The sequence below is a fragment of the Ambystoma mexicanum genome, chromosome 3p, assembly GCF_040938575.1.
Source record: "Ambystoma mexicanum isolate Mex_15411 chromosome 3p, UKY_AmexF1_1, whole genome shotgun sequence".
In the NCBI taxonomy this organism is placed as follows: Eukaryota; Metazoa; Chordata; class Amphibia; order Caudata; family Ambystomatidae; genus Ambystoma; species Ambystoma mexicanum.
In genome coordinates, this window is record NC_090925.1 from 507,945,042 (window position 1) to 507,961,454 (window position 16,413).

The window sequence follows — 16,413 nt, forward strand, 5'->3', positions numbered from 1 at the left end:
AGGGAGGACACTCAAGAAGGGCCATTGATTCCCCGATGTGGAACACTAGAACGCCAAGGTACTTTGGGGTTGCAGAACTATTGGAAAGTCTAGTGTGAACAATATATGGACTGGGCTTGTATCATTCTTCTACAGGTTGCCCAGGTGAGGGGATCCCCACACAGAACTGTGTCTAGGTAACGGGGCCAGTATTCTGCCAATTGCTCAACCATCTTGCTTTGCTTCCTCTCTCTACTGCTGGTTTCCTCTTTATTTTGATCTGTGTGTCATTCTGACCGTATGCACTTTAATGAGATCTGATAACGTTAGTGGTACACCTTTTGAACTGTATATATTTACCATTATTGATTTCAGTACAAAGTGAGTTATTGTGATAGTGTACGTGACCTTGAATATTAATTATATAAAGACTGTGTTGTAACCGATACAGTGTGTGGACATTCCTTTGTGGGTGCTTGGGGACTACAATGTACTTAAGAACCAGCCTGCATCACCTCCTGAGAAGCTAGGTCTTGATTGCTCGACCATAGCTACCGAATAGAGAATCTTGGCTGGGGTCTTCTGTGCCTCTCCTCTACCATATAGAGAGTAGAAGTACAGACACCCCCCTCCAGTCTTTACAGTCTCACGAAATGGAAATTGTGTACAGGAAGCACTTGCAAAACAGGAACATAAACATTCAAGAGTAACACCCTACCAAAAAATAATAAAAATAATTAGAAAGAATAAAATAATGAGTTAAACTGTGTTTACCATTTCTGACCTATCTTTGTACAGTCATATATTACATTTGATCTCTGATGAAAAGCTTTCTGTTGCTCGTAGTGATGTGGAACATGTTCAAGAATAGCCTGGGTGACATAGGCACAATGCAGCACGTTTAACGCCAATACAATACCTGTTTAGAATTAAGAAAAACCTACAGCCTCTTTTTACTCGTATCACATGTGGTCTGAATTATGGTGGCTGAGGTCGAACTGGGATGAAACTAAAGGGAACAACTTTCCTCTACTTTTTGGTGAAATCAGTCAAGGTCCCCTACTTTTTGACACCCAAAGCACTGTTCATTGATGGCAGTTAAAGGGCACATTTGTGTTTGGCTGCCCCTACCGGGGATTGAAGCCCGTTGCTTGTTAGTAATACTCTAGTGTCACATCTTCCCTAGCTACCTTGCAAGAGCTTGTTTGCCTTTGTTTACTTCAACAGCCTGCTTGGGACATAACACCCATCCGCGAGCCACCACATGGCCCTGTACTAAAGGGGTCGTATCGATTCAAGCGTGGTTAACGAGAAATTGGCAGAGGCATAGGTAATGGGTGGGTATGGGGGGTTGCAATATGTCCCTTGCCAGAGGGTGCAGTTACTGGTCAACTTTTGAAACCTAGTATTAAGGAGAGCTTGGTAACCTATGCGGAGGAGGTCGAGATTGTGCACCTGAGCACTACGGTTAATAGTGGTAATTATATCCAATATATGTTGATGTGTATGAATATAGGTACTCCAACCTATATAGAGGTTTTCCCAACATGTTATACACTAAAGTACTATCTTAGAATTCGATTTAACATTGTCTGCTCTTGGTAGATTGTGGGTTGGTGTAAACTCTGTGGAGAGTATTATCTGGAATCCATTAAACATCTATTAGTAAGATGAGTCCGCCTAGATTATTCGTCAGAAAATATGGAACATGTATACTAGTTGTAGCCTGCAAGATCCTGAGATTTTATGGGGTACCTTCATGGAAGGCAATTACCTTAATTCTATTTATTATATGGTAAAATTGTACGTGGAAAATGAGGAATATTTTAGATTCCTTAGGAGAAGGTATTTTTTAAACTGAATGTTGATTGTATTTAATTTTTGGGGATTTTATGTACATGGCTTGTGATTTTGTATTTGAGTCTCTATGCATATACAAAGCCTGTGTATGGCTGAATGTATATTTATAATAAATAAATAAATAAATAAAATATGTCCCTTAAGAGGTGTGAATGGTGGGTTTTTGGAAAGGGCAGGGTCCATAAAGCTGCAATGACTGAAAGTAATGGTAGTCGTTGAGATGCACTTCCTTTCACTGTGTTTCTTTCAGTCTTAAATGTACACATGTGAAACAGTGCTGTTGGGTTCAGTTGAGGAAAGGCAGAGCCCAGGTATGGGATTTGTATAGGGGGATAGAACATGGGTATAGGGAAGGTGGAGAGCAGGGGCGGGCAGAACAGTCGGGATCAGATTCCCAACATATTTTTTTAGTACACTTTGACCCCTACATGGTGTTAGTATTTAAACAGTGTACGTTTGAAGTGAGGATCAGTTTCCCTCCTTTGTCATGTTCCCTTGCCCGTGCCACGCGTCCTTTCTCTCTGCAGCCCTTCTGGTTGATGACTGCTTTAGTGACTCGTCGGTTCACTCTCCGCTGGCAGCCCGGCGCGCGCTGACTTTCGGTTACATTTCTCCTGCATCCCGCACGCTGCTCTAGTTTTGCTTTTCAACCAGGGACGGCGGTTTTGTTTCATATCCACTGGTTTCCGTTTTATCCTTGCTCTTTCTTGAAGCTCAATGATGTTATACATTTTAAGAAATGGAACGTGGCAAATCCTTCTCAACCGAAGAATACTCGTCCGAGTCAACCTTCAATTACCAACAACAGATGGCAGTTACTTAATGGCAGTGTAATTTGACGTGTCCATTAGGGCATGGCGAAAACCTTGATCAGTGTTTGACTATATGATTACTAACAAATTGCAGTTTTTCGAAACCAATTGCCAGTGGACCAGGTGAAAAATACAAGAGAAAATATATCTAAAAAAGTGCTTTTGTCTATTTACTTTTAATTTTCCGAAAATTAAATGCCTATGTTATGTATCGGCGTCCCCTTTACATAGGTAAGTTTTTTGCAAGTAAATGCACTCATCCATTATTTAAAAACTGTGCCTACGAAGGAAAAAACCAACAAGGCACACTAAAGAAATGAAATGGCCAATTGGGCATGGCAGTGGAGGCACTGGGTTCCCCTGTGTGAAAATGTTGGCTGTGACATGCTCTGCCCACCGAGTGCCAACATGTGCCATTTTCCAATTAGAAAAATTGTAGGAGGCAGCTTTTGGTGGGAGCAATGGGGACATACCTGTGTTACCCGGGTTCTAAACGGTTCACTGGTCAGTTCTAAGGCTTGTGAATGTTTTTAGTGGAGGGGTCTATTTCCTAAAATTACTACGAGTGACAGCAAGTGGCAAGGGAGGCAAAAAGAAATCAATCCTGCTCCAGGGGTTTCTCCCCTGAGGATATCTGAGAAATAATGTGTTGAAATAGTGCACATAATCAATACCTATCCCCTGTGCAGGTGCTCTGCATTAATAAACAGCTTGTATGTGTATGATGTGTTTATTAGAACCTCATAAAACAAAGGGATTGTACAAACGGTTCCAAACATGGTAAAGTGGGGATGTTAGTAGGGTGACTTTGATATATGTTATGTTATGTTATGTTAACGGTACTTATATAGCGCACCGTCACCAATGGAACTGGCCCCCAGGCGCTCTGGAGGATCTGTAACTGAGAAGGTGGATTCTCATCAGCGGTTTAATCTTATAAGCACATTTAAGTTTCACATCCCATACAGTAAATCTTCACCCAAAGAACCCACCAACTACATGGCCACAGGTTTTGTCCTCCAGGGCTTTATCAAGGCAAAGAAGCAGTCCAAATTCAAGTCTACATTGCGATTTCCAGTTCCCAACTTAATTGATGTGAAGAAAAGGAGAAATGGTGGTACGATGAGGAGAGCTAGATAATGGCAGGGGACAGAAAAAAAGGAAAGCAAAAATAAATGTAACTTAGATAACATGCTATTATAATCAGTCTCTGTAATGCATTGGGGAATATATAAGTGTGGCAAAGTCACTAATTCACACTAACCCAATACGTATTCCAGTGCAACCCCCTTTAAGATCATTAGCAGGTCTGTGTCTCACGCAAATCCGTGGCGTTATAGTCCATAGCTTCAAATAGATCCAAAGAAGACTCAAAGCTCAATATTTAGTGATCAGGAGATATAGTCATATACTTTACAAATGCACAGTTAAGATCGTGAGACTTACTATTTGGTGTTCTCCATGTCCCTCCTAAAGTCAATATAGGTAATGCTGTTTACTCAAATGAAAAGTTCCTGCATGTAAATAAATATAGTTTCATTATTAACTCAATAAACCCGTATACATTCAGCCCTTTAGTTCTCCATTAAAGATGGCAAATTAAATACTCACTCAATACAGAGTTTCCTCTACAAGTTAGCAATGTGCAGTATTTGTCCGTCCATTGAGACATTCCTGCATAAAGACAAATAGCTATGTTTTGCTGTTGTATTCTGTGCACTTTGGGCAAACCTACATTTCATATTGAAGATGCCCTCAAGAATGTTCACTGATGCAGAATTTCCTCTGAACATCCGTAGTCGGCTATGATCAGTGTTCCGCAAGGCTGAGTGGCGCCATTTTGGATGCCTATGTTATAGATATGCTGAATTACGTCATCACGCTATTGCGTGTGACTTCATTCAGAACGGAATCCCATACCGTGTGTTTGCTAATCAATAATGACATTAGTCTATGCATACTGAATTGCAAAGATACTGTGCAAATGCTGTAACCATTTGTATTCATTCTGTATGCAAATCCTGTAATGCTCATAATTAAAATTACAATAATAAATTGTATGTTTAAAATGCTGCTTGTGCTCTTTACTAATAAAACTGTCAGATGAGACACGAATCTTAAAACATGTACAGAATAGGTATCTCAAATTTACAGCTACCATGAGTGAGAAAGAGGTGAATTGTTTAGACATCTCAATTTTCCACAACGAGGGAAGTCTGTTAGTCAAGCACTACACCAAACCAACTCGTAAGAATGCTTTGTTGCACTATGGACGCCATCACGCCAGTAAAGCATAATCTTCCTTTTCTCCAATTTCTGAGGCTTAACTAAGCAGAAGCACCAAGAAGTCTTTTAAAGGGGAAGCCACCAAAATATTGTCCAAGTTAGATGCACGGAGCTACTCGGCAAGATTAGTGAACAGCTCTGCAAAACGAGCTAATGACAACCACAGGCAAGCCCTATTGGACACAAAACGATAAACAGGAGGATTTAATATTAGTGAACACCTTTATCAGTCTACTTTAACCAAAAGAAGACAGGGGGAAATATTACATTCTACTGGACTGTCGAGTTCAGTCCCCATTCGTATTTCATCCATTTGAAAACTAGAGAACTCAACCACCACTGTATTGTCTCCATTGGCTTAGAACATCATACACAGTTCATCTAACACATACAGAATTGTGCCTGTAACTTCATAAAGATTAAAAAGATTTTAATTTTTATTCTAATTCATCATCAATTCATAAGAACACATAAAACACATACACATATCATAAATTGTCTAAATATTCAAGAAAAAGTGGCAGGTGTTGTGCAATTTAAAGATAAAACATCTTATTAATACATAACCTAAAACAAAAATACGAATAAAAAAAACTAGCTAAAAGAAGCCAATGATTTGTGTAGTACTTATACCTCGTTGGTTCAGGGCGGAATGCAATGCTAGTACAACGCTATTCACTATCCAATTCTCTAGTATATTTATCACGCATCCTACTTGCGTAGTCCTAAAGCTATCTAATAGATCATTGTTTCACACTCCTAATCACTCCAGTGGTAATACTAGCCCAGATGTTTCATTCTAATATTCTTTGATCATCTCTTCTAGAACTTCTTCAGGGGTTCCAACGTTTTCTAACAAGTATACACAATCGTCCAAGTTGTGTTTCTTCCGTAAAAAGCAAGATGCCAAAGATGAATTCAGGATTACAGCTATTTTGTTCCAAGCTACAGGAGACAATAGAGACAGCTTTCAGTAATGCTGGGATCATTATAAGTCAACATCGAAAACAACAACATGTAACCTAAAGGGCACTCACAGTTGCAAACATTCTATTGTGCAGTGCACGGTGAGGTTAAAGCGTCTTTAAATTAGACGATAATCTGTGGAGAAATAAATACACTAGGTCAAAACTGGAGCAAGCCCCAACCTATATTCTACAATTTCGCACATTTTAAAAAAAAGGTTTAAAAAGGCCACAAATAATTGGTCAGTCTTCCTGGGCAGCATCTAGTTGTTACACACTATGACCTCTAATTACGCTTAGTTTTCAGAAGCGCGATCATATGTACAATCTACTCTCTTAACGTGCCGGTGCTGGAAACATAACTGAGTCTCTATACTTTTTAGTCTCATTTATAACAGCTCCAGAAACCACTTGTTACTTAGAATGGACACTTTGGATTCTGTTGATGGTCTCTCTACAATATTCCGTTAGACGGTGGTAATATAACTTTGTTCTATTTGCTTAGTATCCTTAGGACCAAATTGTAAACGCTTACCCAAAATATGTCAGTAATCAAATCCATGCGAACGCTGTGCCTACTAGACGTTTAGACCTGTAGAGGTTGTGTCTTCGTCTGGCTTTCAACACCATCTGCTGTCGTTATATGGTGGAGGCTATATGGAAAACAAACAGCCCATTGTCAATATTACTGAAATACACGCAGGCTGAAATACAGGTAACGGTCGTTGTATCATGAGAACTATGTGCAGCACCAACCGTATAATAATGGTGTCACTAGGGTGCACTTAAACCATATTTAAAACACGTGGTTTGCTAAGACATTAATTAATGTATAAACTAAGGACACACACCCCTCTGGTCCCTGCTCACCTTACTACTCTCTCTCTTTGGCTGGCTCCCTCCTCTGGAACAGTCTCCCTCCCTCTCCCTGTCTTGAACCAGACCACCTCAAGTTCAGCAAACAACTCAAGACCTTCCTTTTCTCCATCTCCCTTGGTAAACCACCCCACTGCCGCTCAGACTGGTGACCTGGTCCCTCGTGCGTCCAACCAGGCCATCTGCCCAGTCACCACCAGCACCACCCCTTGCACTGCCCACACCTAACTGTCAGGCTGCAGACATCTGCCACGTTGAATCAGCCCGGCCCTTGCACCTAGCTGCCGGGTGGCAGACCTCCCCCTTTCTCCTTAGGATGTCTCTGCCCTTGCACTTACCTGAGTGGCTCCCCGACATGCACCTCTGGCACTACCCCCCTTATGCCAACCACACCCCTCCTCTACCCCCTCCTTCACTGCACTTGCACGTTCCAAATGTCACAAGGCCTAGTAAGATCGTTTCTAGTTTTATTATTTATTCATTGTCATTGTTGTTTTCTCCCTTGTTCCCTTCCCTTTTCCTTGTGAATCACTGTTCTGTTGTCTAGGAGCCTTATAAATATCCAATAAAATAAAACATAAAAAAAAATCATATAAATAGGATTCCCGAAGGAAATGACAATTAGATAGTGCTCCCATTCCGAAATGTCATTATTCTGCATGTAGATGTATGTACATCGGTTAATGTTTCCGTGTGAATTCCTTTGTAAATCATTTTATTGAAAACAGGCAACCCCATGAAAAGGAGACTGGGATTTGTCTAGGGAGTTAGTTTAAGCCAGACTGACTGGTGTATTTGTTTCTAGAGAGATTAAGACAAACTGTCAACATTTTCTTAAATTACTATTCCATCGTTACACAAAAAGGAAAGCTGCACTTACTCCTACTTTAGATGTGTAATTTGCATGTGAGTGCAATGTACTCAGTTCTCCAAAGGAATTACATGAATGTACCCTATGGGCCACCATAGGGAGGAATTACAAAGGTTTGAGAAACATGCACTTCTTTTTCACTTTGAGAATCAGGTGCATTTTACTTGAGTGCAATGTACACATCCGAGGTGGGCCCAAGTGCTGCCTTCCTTTTGTGAATGATCTGATGCAGGTCAAATATAGAACGTGTTTTAAATGGCTCTGTATACACTAGAATAAAACGAATGTGCTTACAAAGGACCTTAAAATGGTGAAACAATAAAACTACAAATCCACAAATTGTGCACGGTCCGGGTTCCAGAAGGGAATGTATCATGATATAGCAAAGTCTCAAAAAGAAAACTTTTGTTTTCGATTTTAGCAGATAGGATTAGAATGTATAGCTTAGCATCTGTTCCATTTTTAACTCTGGGTATGATGCACCTAGAAATCCAGACACACAAGCTGTGCCATGTGTACGTCCTCCTCAGAGTAACAGGGTGGGTGGCCGACAAAGGCAAGGTTAGCACACCTGTGACACCATCTGCAGTCATTCAGAACTAACTGTACACTGGGAGCGTATGAATAGTCATTTAGAGCACATCAAAACAGCGACAAAGCGAAATGTCGACTGATAACATCTCATTCCAAAAAGGTGCTTTGTCAAAATACATAGAGGTATCCCTGGGTAGCTAGCAACTCACAGAGATCACACACGGCACAACTCAGGGGCAAGGTCACAGTAGGACAAGACTCAGGAGCAACTTTAAAAGGTAAGCAGAAACGCAATGGGGTACAAAATAGGAGGAGCATACAAAGGGTCACCACAGTGTAGCATGGCCACACCAGTGCACAAAGCAAGAGGAAAGCCAGTGAAAGAATGATGCCACGTGTGGAATGCAGGCACACACATGAGAGAGGCATGCGAGGAAGGCTAATCTGTGATGCTGGCTAGAAAGAGCAATGTGAACCGAGAAGGTTTTCAAGGCTATGGGCCTCATTATGATACTTGTGGTAGCTGTGCGGTAGAACCGCGAATGGGCAATTACCGGGTCATTACGGTCTTGCCGGACCCGGTATTTGCCTATTCGCGGGTGCCAGAAAATATTCTTCCCCATTTCCATTTGAGCCGCATAGGGCTCAATGGGAATGGGGAAGTCGGATGCACCGGCACCATTCATGAATGGTGCCGGTGCATCCGAGGAGTTGTGATCGCGGATGCTGCTCTGCCCATCAGGTCAGACCGGGCGGCCAGAAAGGCACCCGCGAGCACAACTCGTAGTTAGCCGGTCCGGTAGTAACGGCACCGGTAGCTTACCGCCACCGTTACTGGCGGACCGGCAAACTTATAATGAAGCCCTATGTCTTAAATAAAGGTGGGGCCAGTGGCCAGAGTGTGATAGTTGTTCTCTGAGAGGACAGACTGAACTGGAAGGCATCAGGTGACAAGAAGAGCTTTGGTTCATTCCACCCAACCATCTCCCGCTCAGTATCTTTACGGTCCTCTCATCATGTACACATCACAGTACCGTCAAATGCAGGTCTATACTCCACTTGAGTGGGAAATGGCACCATAGATCAGTGTGGGGAAGGCACGTTGGCCTATGGCTTAAAGTAGTACAGCTACAGCACGAGAAATCATAGGTCTGCATAATCATACTCAAAGGCCTGCAAGCACCAATCATCATGGAAGAAGGACAATAAAGCGGACACCAACTCCAATCACAGGACTGGACACACAGTGGCTTATCCTGAAGCACAAAGAAAGTGACGGAACACTGTTCCACATTTCCCTGATATGTGAAAAATAATAAATCAATCCTTTTGGAGAGGTTGCACCTAGGTTCCATGTTAGCCATATAAATCTCAGTTGCTGTGGAACCTCTCGTTTGTTCCAGTGTGTTTCTGAATTTTGAGGAAACTGATGCCACATCATAATGTGAGTTGGACCAATAAGGTAAGTAGAGTTCTCGCCGGCCAGTCTACGGTAGGTTTGTTAGCCACGACAGGGGCAACACAAAAAATCCTCTCGGACATATAACATGGAGACATATCTTTTTTTTCTGAGATTGAATGTCATTTTATTTTATTTTTTTTAAAATTAACATTGTATTTCTTTTGCAGGTATTTACCCAAGTACGCATTCTAATGCAACTGCTGAGGTGTCTACAGCAATAGTAAATATACTATAATCCTTCCAAATTAATTATCAAACTATATCTAAAAGCATAATCCCCCAGGGTAATCCAGGAGGTCTTCAAAAAGCTTGTCATATGGTGCAGCTTGCTTAATTTCCTAAAGACCAGCCTAATACGTAGCAGGCAGTGTCCATCCTGAAACCAGGATCAAGGCAACAACAGTCTAATCACCATTCATAGATAATGCTGCAGAAAAGCGAGATGGGGAGCGGGAGGGGAAAGGCGAGGAAGGGAAAGAAGTGCTTGCCGCATGACTCAAACCACTGGAAGACCTGTCTTTCACTTCAGCGGATTGCAGCCCACGGATCCTGTCACAAAAATCCAGGAATGTGTCACAGAACTTTGGAAAGGTTTCTTGGTGGTTCAAGATGTTATAGTCCACCTTTTCCATGTGGCCTGCGCCGCTTATCCTTTCAGTCCAGTACAGTGAATTTTTTCAATCGCTCCGGATCAGGACCTCGGCCACCATGAGGTGTTTTAGCCATTGGTCATGGGATTCAAAATCCTCATTCCGCGTCAGTATCACAAAAATATTGCAGGTATTTTCAGGTAGCTCTGGCATAGCTTGAAGTAGCAACACATGCTTTATATAGAACTATTATAGCAGAAGCATCAGGCACATGAGGCACTGATCATCAAATGCTAAGGGGTCTGAGGTCGGATTGAGACTAGACTATGAAGATTTGGCGTTGCCGGACTACATCATTGGGGAAATACTCCTCAGCACACTGTTAAAAGCTTGTTGTCGCATACTTTCAATTTCAGGCACAGGGGGGTAAAGGGATTTACCCAGAACCAACGAGTTTTGTTCCAATACAGAAGCCTCTGGTGGAATCCAGGTTTGCATCTTGCAAGGCCAACAGCGTAGCCAATAGACTACATCCCCCCTCAGGATAGCAATCACGCATAACTTATTTTTGATGTGCTCCTCGTTCTATACAGCACAAAAGACAATACGGGAATGGAACAATACATAACATTGCACTGTAACTGACTACAGCAGTTGCATGCCAGGTGTTCTACCACCTAGGGAATGCCGGAGAAGTAGAGCAGCCCTTGCCATTCAGGGCTTTCAGTGTGAGCAGCAACTGACGCCCATGTAACACCACTTTCATACTTAAGAGGCATTAAGGAGTGATATTGCGCTCCATTGTGCCCGCCACCCTCCAGTTGGAACGCTACAGAATCTACTTAGTCTCCATATCATATGCATCTTTAAGTGCACTCAGTCATCGTTGCTATCCGACCGTGGTGTTGTTAGGATCATCTCTATCCACTTCTGGCTGTTTAACACACAGAACTATGAATATTAGGGCTTGGAGGGCCACACTGAGAATATTGAAACTATAAGACCCAGGTGCAACATGTTGTTGAAGATGACTGATGGTATGTTTTTATGGTGTTATAACTGTGTGCATCTTGTAATGGTTTTATGGATAGTTTTTTTACATGCAAATCTGAATAAACTTGATGATGATGATGATGACTGATAACATGAGGGGATGCCCTGTATCTACCGATGCTATGTTGAATTATGATACCATCAATAAATACCTTAATAATAATAATAATAACGGTGAAAAGAATGTCCATGTACTTATCTGCCTGGAGGGGCATCAGGTACACCCAGACTGTGACTGGTGCTGCAAAGTGCCTGTGTGATGTGGGAACGTTTCAATAAAGGGTAGCGTCACACAGGTCATGGTTTATTATTCTTTGTGTATTTCTATGAGCCAGTGAACCCTCTATCTCTCCTTCACTCCTCTCCCGTGCGCACCTTACTCTCTCTGCGTCAATTGATAGCTGCCCCTTTCCCAGGAGTCAAGACCTAAAAAAAGAAGTGGGGGACTCATTAGCATAGCCAACGGGAAGTGACCTCGCCGGAAGTGACCTCGTTGGAAGTGACACCAGTTGCACTTTGTGCTTATTACGTGCTACTACACACACGTGGCCACAGTAAACTGCATTTCCTGTGTGGTGCATCAAAGCCAGAGAAAACATCAGTTGACGCAGACTCTGTTTTGTTTCACCCAAACCAAAAAAAGGCTTTATGCAGGAATTGGCACAATGGCATTTATTACATACAGTTCAGCAGACAAAAACACTCAACTAAGAGAAAAGAAATACCTATTGCATTATTTTTTTCCTTTTGTATTTTTATTGAACATCTATTGTGTTTAATGCCCAAGCGCTGTGCACAGTAACCAATGGAGTTTACTTGCAAAAATACACAAACTGCATAGTAAAGCGTCATGACAACATGTAAATCCTGCAGCATGTTGGGCTAAAATAATATCAGTGTGCCTTTAGTTTCCACTTCCTAAATGGAAAACTATAAAATGCAAAAGGCACTTTATGTTCAGTGCTTTAAGACACACAATAAAATAGGTTGCGTCATTAACTCACTTAGGTATGGAGATTTGTCCCAAACCTCCAGCGTGTTGTTTTGTATGGTGTTAAGAACATTAAACTAAAGACATCAAAGCAAACTTTACTTTTTAGCATATCAAGATATTAGACGTTATGGGTATGAACATCTTTTCAAAGGGTGCTTTACTGTGTTGCTCGCTTCAGTTGTCACTATTTGCAAGGTGACTGGTGGTCTTTCAGTTGGATATTCACCATCATGCATAAGAAAGGCTCTGTTGCTGATAAGAAAAGAAATGTGTTGTTAAGTTCATTACGGCACTGACTGCAGAGCCAGGGATGCAGCCTGTGTCTCTCAGGGGGGCTGTGACTCTGGGAAACGGGCAGTTCTTCATCATCCGAGCCGAGCAGATAGTATATTTGCCTCAGAAGAAACAAAATGCGCCCAGAAGCATGTGCCTGATCCTTTGAATTGTTAAAGTGCACGGAAACCCGGCACAACAGCTAACATTTCGGGGGCGGGAGGCTTCAGCCCGGTCAGCTCAATGACTTGCGCGCCTGCCATTATTTATTTATTAATGAGGATTTTCTACATTTCTTTTGCTGGGATGGGGCCAGTGGACAAGCAATCAGCAGCACATAGCCCTTTTCTAAGGTTGCTGCACAAAAGACGATGACTGTGACCAATCAATCTAAATGGCCTGGACAAAACCTTGAGGTGATTAGTCACAATAATAAATCTGTGTCGGAGCCATTCTGTCACTTGTTCATACACGCCCAACTTTTGACCCAGGAAGCTAAATCCATCAATACTGTTCATCACAAATGAAAGACAAACAGGCACATGACATTTAGTGAGACTGCGGAAACACATTCTGAGCTGCCAAAGTCAAAGTCCCTGCTGCAGTGTTTGGAAATAAAGCGCCTTCAGACCTTAAAATGTCAGCCTTTGCCTGCAGGCAACAAGGCCCTTATGTGCCTATGCCTGGGGAGATTCAAGAGAGAACTATTTTGGCTCATAAGTAAGTCACACTAGGTCCTACTCACACACGCATTATACACAGACAGGAAAGAGCTGCTTGCTTTTTCACTTACCAAACAGCTTCACTCACGTCAGCATGGAAGGCCACACAGCACACGCACAGGTCCACTTTGTTTCTTCTGTGTCTCGGCTCAGCTAGGCCAATGCCAACCGTTACCACACTCTGGCACAGTGCCACTGCCAGTGGTCAGAGAATCTGAATGCCCAGGCCGCACCGCATCAAATGAAAGTGGCTCCACTACGGTTCCCGTGTGCCATTGCACCCACCCACACTTAGTGTTAGCAAATTTCATTGGCTGATAAACAACCAATGAAATTAAAGTAAGCATTTCTGTTACTATGCAGATCCAGGTTTCGACCTGGCCTGTCTGCTTTAACACCCTGTTTGCGCCTATTGCATCAGCACTGCATATCTGGTGCAGTGATGAAGACCCGAGCCTGCTAACCTGCGAGTCCCGCTGACAAATGACAGACAGCAATGGATGTTTCTTAATTATTATACACATGGCCTCTAAAATAAACATGGGGGCAGCGTCCACCCTCTGAAAATAGTGGGTGGACGCCGTCCACCCACGTGTACACTCGACTTGAGTCCTGCCCTTTCTGCTTCTGCATTATGCCGGGTACGGCGACAGAAGGGGGTAAAATTAAAAAACACATCACTTTATACCCCAGTCCATGACATGGGGCCTCATTACAAGATGGGCAGAATGGGATTAATGGCACCGGTAATGGTGACGGCACTGTTAATCCCACTCCGCCCTGTTAGGAGGTTCCCTCACGGGACCCGCTCTGGACATCTGGTTTTACCATCGCTGTACCGCGAGGGGACCAGGGAGCTAACAACGGGCCCGTTATTAACAGACCCGTTGTTAGCTCCCTCCCCATTCAACTAATAATGGGCCGGTTATTGGCCAATCGTGGGAGGCACGGGTACTGCCAAACTCATAATGAGGCCCATTGTCTCAACCAAAGCTGCTTCCTTATTGTTACAGTGTTCCCATCCCACTGCCACCTCTGAGTGCCTCTGATTGGGCCAGCAGCCTGCAGTAACACCAGTGAGGGTCCCTTGCCCTCACCACCTTGACAAAGCCGCATTAGCTTGCCCAGCTTGCTGAAGGTAAGGTGCGTGGGTCTCCAACCCAGTTAAATTGGATAATTGTGTTCTGATTAGAATTGTTTTGCTTGGAAATCTCCTGTGCACTACTTTAGTGCATAGTGCGACCTTTTGCATCAACCGATGCCGCTTACTTATTGTTACCTAGCTCCTGCCACGCTCCCACCTCTGAGTGCCTCTGATTGGGCCGGCAGCCAGCACCGGTGAGGTTCCCTTGCCCTCGCCACCTTGGCAAAGCTTCTTTTGCTACCCCAGCTTGATGAAGGTAAGGTGCGTGGGTTTCCGACCCAGTCTGATTGGATAATTGTGCTTGGATTGGGATTGTTTTGCTTGGAAAGCTCGGACGCACTTTAGTGCATAGTGCACCCCGTTGTCTCCGCCGAGGCCGCTTCCTCATTATTACCTAGTTCCCACCCGCTCCCACCTTTTAGCGCCTCTGATTGGGCCCGCAGCCCTACGTCTGTCCATCCACCTAGGCCAGGCCCTTGTTCCGGGTAAGGGCCCCAACCCAAAGAGCAATCCCTTTCGTGCCTCTTTGCGCGTGTCATCTATTCCTCAATTTTACAGTAGATTTCTGAACACACTTTGCCTTGCATTGATTGAAGGCCTGCTTTGCACGTGTGCGCACCGTTATGCTAGCCTAATACTTTGAGGTGTACTGCAATGATGGCTTCCCAGGGTTTCCGAGGTATGCCACGGTTGGTAGAAACATCAGTGGAGCTGCAACGTCCTGCGCAATGGTTGTTGTACTTTGCTTTGTGGTTATGCTAGTTACTTTTGGTGCACTCTCGCTTCAGGTTTGGTATTGGTCCTTTGTATGTTCCTTACATTATTATTATGCCTTCCTCGTCAGAACTGTGGCATGTTGTGAGAGTAATACTACAGATCGTGATTTTTCACTCTTTCTTTATTTCTATGTGTGTCATGGTCCCAATTTACCTTCAGCAAGGGTGGCGCCTTCCCATGAGAGTAGAGCAGCACAGGACCCGGACGGGAAGATCAAGGACTACAAGTCTCATGAACTACAGCATGTGACATTGACACATTCTGTCAGGTAAGCGCCGGTGGGGACCGCTGGCGCCTCCCTTTTCATTTATAAACAGAAATGCTTGCAGCTCCAGGGCTCCTAAACTGCTCAACGGTGAGTTGCCTTTTCTGTTCTGTTGCTTCACGTTCTCCTTGATCTCCTGTTGCTGGCCCATGTGTTGAGTTTTTGGGAATTGCGCCTGCTTGCTCCCTGTATTACTGTCTGCCTATTTTTGGATCGCCTGCCTAGTTACCTGACCATTGCTTGCCTATTGGATTCCCCTTTTGCTCTTGTTTTTGTTTCTCTGATACTGATTATAATATTTGTTGGTGCTGCTTTGAACTGTCTTCCTGGGTTATGGATTTTGCCAATTTCTTGGATTTCTGTAACTAACCTTCTGCCTTGGAACCTTTTTGGATTGTACCTGTGAAAGAAGAAGTGGACTGAGGTACCTTCTGGATTTCCCTATCCTTAGTCTCTCCCTCGTGCCGTTCGGGAATAGGTCCGCTCCGTGTCCTGGACTGTGTGGGAGGGATTACGTCCTCATGACGTTCGGGTTAGCTCTTAGACTTCCTGAAATGCTCGTCCGTTGTCAGACAGTATTGGGTGGGTTCCTGGCCTAAGGATTTACAGATACTGGTAGAAGCAGTCTATACACGCACAAAAACCAGGTAGGGTATCGGTACTCAGGGGTGGTGGAGTGGAGTTGATGCTTGTTTTGGGATGATGTCTATTTTTCTTTTGTTTATTTGCAGCCTGTTCGTGTGTCCTCCTGCCTTTTCACCTGAGCCCCTGGCCTTGTGGTATTTTACTCATTATCCTGCAGGCTGCGCTCTCAGGAGGAAAGTCTCCCAAAGTAGCAGAGCCATTGGTCTCGCCTTGTACAGGACCTGGGCTCACGGCAATTTGCCACAGAAGGTGTGCTCTTGGAAGAGCTTTCTTTAGTGCACGTGCTCCTCCCCTGTACAGATTCT

At 43.5% G+C, this 16,413-nt stretch overlaps 1 long non-coding RNA gene across 2 annotated transcripts; it reads right to left on the reverse strand.

Moving 5' to 3' along the window:
* Positions 1 to 5,462: 5,462 nt before the first annotated feature.
* Positions 5,463 to 13,523, reverse strand: LOC138579557 (uncharacterized). Of its 2 annotated transcripts, none has more exons than XR_011304068.1 (3): positions 13,349 to 13,523; positions 6,438 to 6,555; positions 5,463 to 5,882 (listed from the first exon to the last, which is right to left on the reverse strand). It is a non-coding gene; the product is annotated as an uncharacterized lncRNA (long non-coding RNA). The 2 variants fall into 2 exon arrangements; XR_011304069.1 differs by lacking the exon at positions 5,463 to 5,882 and adding an exon at positions 5,975 to 6,038.
* Between the last annotated feature and the right edge of the window lie 2,890 nt (positions 13,524 to 16,413).